Genomic DNA, 7,666 nt, shown 5'->3' on the forward strand with positions numbered 1-7,666 from the left:
TACTTCATGCATGGACGGCTCAGCCACTTCTGCTGTGCCGGTTCCATGACCGGTCTGGTCTCATGCGTGAGAGGATTCAGCTTCCTCCTCACGTCCCAACTCCTGTTGATTTTTCAAGTCAGTTACTTGAACCTCAGTAGGAAGGATCGACACCACGGGCTCTTTGGTCTCATTGTTAACCAGCCCCGCCTGGGTTGGCAACACTTGGGTGGGATTCGTCCCCTCTAACCCAACCTGTCCGGATGCACCAGCCGCTTCCTTTCCCTTTCGAGCCGTAGTCCTCTTAGTTCCCTTAGGAGTTGAAAACACAGCAAGTTAGTCCAATGACTTAACATAAACCTCAAGCAACATACAAGATCAAGCAATTCAACAATCACTACCCAACCTTACTGTGAGACTCAAAGCCAGATGTGTGGTGAACACATAACACAACACGAATCCTAGAATCAAGCATGCTCTGATACCAACTTGTAATGACCAGATCCCGACCCTAAGGCCTAAACTTTTCTTCGGCCTTACTTCCTATAAATGTCCATATGATTCCGGTTTTAAGTCTTTAGTTTCTAAGTACATTTCATTTCAATTGAGGTTCAGGACAAACCAACTTAAACAAGATAGAATAAGGGGCAAATCGATTGTATATATATAAATGAGATCCATACATCATCCATATGTTCATACTACTAGATTACACACTTAGTCTATCATAAGTTCACAGTTTGCAAAATAGGCTATCAATACTTCACACTTATCAATAATGACCCAATCACCACACATCTTCCCATGGCTTGAATCCTCACGGTGCCTTTCCTTTACCAAGGTCCAAGTCGGATCCTGAAACCAATCCATACACATCAATCAATACATAACCGATAGCCTAACATCAACATCTAATCATGCATGGTTCGGTTCCCTAGAGTTCTTGACTAATCTATTCCACAAACTATCACAATAACAAGCGGCCACACTCAGATCCTTCATAAGATCAGGCGCGCCTAAGCCAGGCTATAACCGGATCACACCCAAGCGATCTAGATCAATCCGATCAGTCCTTGGTGTATCCGATCATGCCTAAGTCTGGCCAAGGGCCAAGGACTTCCCTTCTGAACCAGCCAAAGCCTTGATTCAGTCTCTCTACATCTGATCAATCATAATATAACAGAATATGAAGAGAACAAGGAGGAATAGAAGAAAGGGAAAGATGGATGTATCCGATCACCAAACCGGCCATAAGCCCGATCGAACCAACCGCCGACTAGGGCCGATGGTTCACGGCCTACACCACTAACCTTAGGAGTTCTTTCCCCTGGCGCCATGTCCTTCTCTTTCTCCTTCTCCTTATCCTTCTGTCTGGTATCCATTCTCAAGCCTCGCCGGAATAGATCAGACCACCACTTCCACGGTTCCTTTCTTGGCCGCCGATCTCTCTCTCTTGTCTCTCTCTCTCACGATTTGCTCAGAGTTTTCCCTAAGGAAAATCATGTGCAAAAACTGACCCTAGAGACTTATATTTATGGAGAGAGGGATCAGATAACTGCCTGGCCAATCGGTTGCAAAGGATTGGAAGAAATGGTGTCACTTGTCCCCTTGCACCCTTTCGCCTCTAACTGCCCCCAACCGGTCCTCTTAACCGCCCAACCGCCCAACTGCTTCTTGGCAGTTTCTCCACCGAAAACCAACTCCCCTAGCCTTTGCCCAAGCCCTGGTTCAGCCTTGGCTACACACGGCCCCATCGTCCCACATGAGCCACCGGCTCGGTTTGGTAACCGCTCGGACCCGACCACACTGATCCGGACTGGAACACTCCACCAAGCTGAGTTGAGCTGACCTCCAGATGTCCCCAGCTGAGTGAGGTAGTCCATCAGCTCCAGTGAGCTGATCAGTACTGAATGAGCTAGCTCTACACTCTCTCCAGCTGATTGAGCTTGAACCGGAACTTGTCCAGCTCCCGGATCACTCGTCCATCTCTCTTAAACTCGCATTTACCTTATTTTGGTCAAGTTTCAGCTTCCTGATGCCCTTAACCCTGCCATTGAGACATGATATGCTTGTCTTTAGGTCGTGTGACCTGATTGGTGCGTCTCCTCGCACCATGGCTCGTCCTGAACGATCCTATCTCGGATCGGAGACACTACATTTAAAATTATCTTGTATTTGTCGGTATAACACAAAACTTCATTTATCGGGGACTTAAAAGACAAAAGCTTCAATCACAAGGTGGTTAAGATTTTTAAGGTGCCTAAAATCAGTATGGATTAGTGGTTTAAATTCACATGATTATTGTTGTTTCTAAAACCAATACGGTTGAACTGAAAGTAACCAAATATGATTATTTTGCTATTACAAATAATAAATAGTGATAGATGTGTTTGCTAAGAAACAGAAAATTAGATTTATAAATAACTTTGAGAGAACTACAAAAATAATTATATGCGATAAAAGATGCAAGTTTCAAAGAATATTTGCTTTCAATGTACTCTTTATTCATTTGAATCTAAAAGAGTCATAGATCATTTGTTATGATCTCTTAATGGATGACAAATGCGCAAATACATGAGTCTAAGTTACTTGTTGAAATATGGGGAAGCTTTGCTTACTCTTGTGATCAGGTTTTGACCCTAAATTCAGTACTACAAGTGTACAACAAATCTCTTATATATTAATTGAGGATCTTTTAAAAAGATGAAACCTTAAATTTGTACTAATTAATTTTTAAACTTGCTTAAATGTCAATCCCTAAAGTATTCTTATTGCTTAGATGGCATCATTAGAAAGAGTTTAAGTTAACCTTAGTGTAGAATAATTAATCCCTAGCGAGAGACATATACGGACTAACTAATATATATAGGTGGTACGAACCAACTAATCTAAGGCATACCAGACGGAAGTTTAGCTCGTTGTACGGACCAACTAATTTATGTGTACATTATTTATGTGTTCTTATGTTCGGTGAAGAAGAGGCAAAATCATATTCAAGTGTTGTTACCTTACAATTGCACATTGATAAACTAGTACGTTTGAGTGCGTATCTTCTCGATAAGTACCAAAGGAATATGTAATAATTTAAGAATAACTAGATCTCTGCCCGCGCAACCGCACCGGTTTTTATTTTCATTTATTTTTATATAAACATTTTGTTTTCAATTCTAAATTTGTATATATTATAATATATATATGTTTATCAATTTTTAAAACATAATAAGTTTACGGTATATTTTTTTCATTAAATAGATTGTTTCAAACTTTCACATGTATTTGTATCTTCTTCTATATATATATTTTCGGATTATTATTTCATTATTAAAATCGTAACTATATATGTAAAGATTAGTAAAATATTGTTTTATTGTCATATTAAAAAATATTGTAACATTTAACAAATTTAGAAAGTTTTTAAAAAATTAAACTTTTCGCTTCATAGATTTATATTATCTAGTAAATAATTAAACATTTAGTTTTTGTTTAATTTTTAAAATAAATTATCTAATCTATTAAAACAGGATTACAAAATTGAATTAACCCTTTAAATATCACTTTATTTACACTCAAATGCCATTGAGAATATATTTCCTATTTTTAAAATAAATTTAACGTCATTTATTAAGTTGATAAACTCCACAACACTTCTATTGATTTCTCACACCACATTTAACCTATGCATGTTATTTGGTCATCTTCCTCATCCGACAAAAGACAGAGCTCCCATACCAAAGCATCCTAAAAGGATGATTTCTTGAGTAATCTGTTTCACCACTATAGTTCAACAATAAAATTCAGAATTATTTTTTAAAATCCCGTGAACCATAATCATCAAAGTGCAGCAACAAACCCTAATTAATGAGTTTCATAACACATTAATTACGCCTAAAAGTTTTCTTTATGGCAAAATATCTATTGATGAAGAAGACAATAGTTTGGTTTGCCCCTTCTAAATTAATTGTCTTTCCAATAACAAAAATGTACTAAACAGGAATCATCTTCTCAAAACCGAAATCTAATAAATCAAGATATATATATATTACTTGACATAATCTAAGGTTGACAAAACTAAAATTTACTCACATTAACTCCCACTTATATCGACATCCTAATTACTCACGTATCTTCCAAAACGCCTAATTACGTGATTCATTTACATTAGCACCTTCCTTATCCAATAAAGTCTAACATTATTTCAAACAATTAGGAAGTTTTAAAAGGGAATATTCTCAGTGATCATAACTAATTTACTTATAATCGCATATTAGTAAGATCTTAGACGTGATCAACTCCACAAAATCTAACTATCTATCTATCTATTCTATTTAAACTTAAGTACAAAATAATATTTGCCTAATTTTAAGTGATTTTTTACATATTTTCATTCCTTTTTATACTAATTATAACCACTTCATTTATTCACTTTTCTAATTAATTTGGCTTCGTTTATTACATAGTCCAAAATATAACTTACCTATTTTAAAGTGTTTTATTACATTCTTTACATTCCATTTTCCTCTTCCTAATTACTTAATTACTTATATTTATCATAATAATCCGATAACATTTATTTTACGTGTTAATCAAAATAATTTCACAAGTTTGAATGAAACTGATTCATTCATGACAAGAATTCAACCGACCCTTTCGGGTACATAACGTTTTTTGTATTGAATTTTTGAGTTTAAAATTAAACTTTGTTCAGATTTTGTAAATTTTTGGACAGGGTTCGGATTCAGATCCTTCTGGATCCGAATAGGATTGTAGGAACCTAAAATATTCAAATAACTTATTTGTTTAGAAATATTATTACACAATTCATAAAAAAAGTAAAAACTAACACCCGCACGCACGGACGTGCGGGTCAAGCTCTAGATTTAAAAAAAATCTTTATAATTTTAAAAGTTAACATCGACAAATATTTAAATAATTAACATATGGAGGTAACATTAAATTATATCTATTTAATTTATACTATTTATAAATCCAATGGATCATCTATTGTTTAAATCCAATTGTTGATAGCCTAATCAAAATTTTTGGTAGACTCAAAATTTAAATGATAAGATTAGAGATTTAATGTAACATGACTTTTTAGGAATATGTCTATTAGGTTCATTTTTAAAAAAATCACACATGAATCAATGTTGTGACTTCTGTTTTAATATATAAGACTAGATCTCGATCCGCGCAACTGCGCGAGTTTTTGTTTTCATTTTATTATTATATAAATATTTTGTTTTCAATTCTAAATTGGCATATATTATAATATATGTGTCTATCAATTTTTAAAACATAATAAGTGTACGGTATATTCTTTTCATTGAATAGATTGTTTTAAACTTTCACATGTATTTGTATCTTCTTATATATATATATTTTCGGATTATTATTTCATTATTAAAATTGTAACTATATATATAAAGATTAGTAAAATATTATTTTATTGTCATATTCAAAGATATTGTAACATTTCACAAATTTAGAAAGTTTTAAAAAAATTAAACTTTGCGCTTCATAGATTTATATTATCGAGTAAATAATTAAACATTTAGTTTTTGTTTAATTTTTAAAATAAACTATATAGTTTAAAATTTGTTTTCATTGGTTTAAGGTAGTAATTATTAATCATTGTTAGATAATATGATTTTTTTTATTTAAATTTTTTTTTATAATTTTAAAAGTTAACATTGACAAATATTTAAATATTTAATATATGGAGGTATAGTATTACAACATTAAATTATATCTATTTAATTTGTACTATCTATAATCCAATGGATCATCTTTTCTTTAAATCAAATTATTGATAGCCCAATAAAAATTTCTGGTATGCCCAAAATTTAAATCATAAGATTAGAGATTAAATGTAACATGACTTTCTAAAAATTATGTTCATTTTTAAAAAATCACACATGAATCAAGGTTGTGATTTTTGTTTTAATATATAAGATGTTTTGCTCAAAACTGAATACATACCAACGGAAGTTTAGTAAGACATAACTAGACAGTATACATTGTATACAAATATCAAGTTGTTTTTTTATGTGTTCTATGTTCTTTAGCTGTAAAATTTGTCTTTTAATGTGTCAACTTACACCATGATTTTTTTGGGTCGATTTATGTGTTCTATCTTTTGTGGCTGTCAAATCCCCTAGACTATATTTGCGAAGTGGTTTATACACATGTCGTCACTACAATCATTCTCGCTGAAAAAAAGATGACATGACACTTAAAATAGATGACATGGTTTTAGAAAATAGTGACATGACATCATATTAATTGTGAGATGTAAAATTTCCTTATAAACATTTATATTTGTTTGCAGGGATTTTAAATATGGTATAAAAAATAACTCATATATCATCATTAATGTCAATTTTCCATATAAATATTTATTTATGGTAAACTATTAAATATATTAATAATTCATATATCACAATTAAAATAATAATATATATGTATATGTGTATCTCACATTAATAAAAATAAACTAAATAAAGTAACACTAATCCAAAAAAAAATTGATAGTTAAATATTTAAACATTATTTACATTTATCCCTTCATCTTCATCATTTAAATTAACAAAAAAAAATTTCAGTTTAACTAAAACAAACAAAGTCTCAAATTTATTAGAATTTATATTTATATGTAAATATATATATATTTAAAATTAGATGGGAAGATATATATATAAGAGAGACAAACAAAGCAGAAGAGAGACAAAACAAACAAACAAGGATACGGTGTTTAACTAAAACAAACAAAGTCTCAAGCAGTTTAACTAAAACAAACAAAGTCTCAACTGCTTCAATGATCTTCTGTGTTAGTTTGTCTGCAAAAAGAGAAGAGAGACAAAACCACAATTAGCCTTCTGATTCTGCAATAAGAGAAGAGAAAAAACTACAATTAGATACGGTGTTTGAAAGAGAATCATATGCTGTCAAACAGAGAGTAGATTGAGAGAGTACCTGTGAAGTCAAGGATGCGTGTCATGACTGGTATGGAGAACCCTGATGAAAAAGTATTGGACTTGTCTGTGACTCTCTGGATGCCTTATATGCCAGTGATATAGCTGTGGAACAGCTTGTCCTGAGTCGCTCAGAAAAACCTGACTTCTTTCTTTGCTTCGAACTCAAGAAGCATAGCTCCCTAGAACCTGACTCCTTTATTTTATTTAGTCCAGAGAGTCTTCTATAGAGAGCATTGACAGAGGTTCACGATCTGCAAAAAAAGGGGCAAATTATCAATAACTGCCTACTAAGGTGTTTGAAATCAGATAGAAAACAAGGGGCACAAGATAAACAACTAAAAACATCTGGGTCAGAATTGAAGCCATTTGAATCACTAACCGCAAGGGCAGCAAAGACAAGTATAATCCTTGGAACTATGGTACCGGTTACTGTAAAACAAACTCAAAGGAAACTAATTAACTGTTACTCTTATAGATCAAAAATGTTAAGAGACTTTAGGATTTAATCTTATTAAAAATGTTCACAACTTACAAGGTGATACAAGGCGACTGAGAAGATGCTCATCGAGCTTTAAGGTGGAGGAAAGCAGCCACTATTTTCTGAAGCTCGAACCTTCTTTTAACTGAATATAAAGCACCTTGCTAATATATAAAATTGTCAAATTTCCAATCAAACACACTATAAGAATGATGTATACTTTTCTTTTTTTTTT

At 32.7% G+C, this 7,666-nt stretch overlaps 1 long non-coding RNA gene across 1 annotated transcript; it reads right to left on the reverse strand.

The window, feature by feature from the left end:
- Positions 1–6,704: 6,704 nt before the first annotated feature.
- Positions 6,705–7,658, reverse strand: LOC106304981. Its single transcript, XR_001262888.1, has 4 exons — positions 7,486–7,658; positions 7,333–7,382; positions 6,952–7,204; positions 6,705–6,860 (listed from the first exon to the last, which is right to left on the reverse strand). It is a non-coding gene; the product is annotated as an uncharacterized LOC106304981 (long non-coding RNA).
- Positions 7,659–7,666: the final 8 nt, after the last annotated feature.

Source organism: Brassica oleracea, chromosome C7 (genome assembly GCF_000695525.1).
Source record: "Brassica oleracea var. oleracea cultivar TO1000 chromosome C7, BOL, whole genome shotgun sequence".
NCBI classification, from domain to species: domain Eukaryota; kingdom Viridiplantae; phylum Streptophyta; class Magnoliopsida; order Brassicales; family Brassicaceae; genus Brassica; species Brassica oleracea.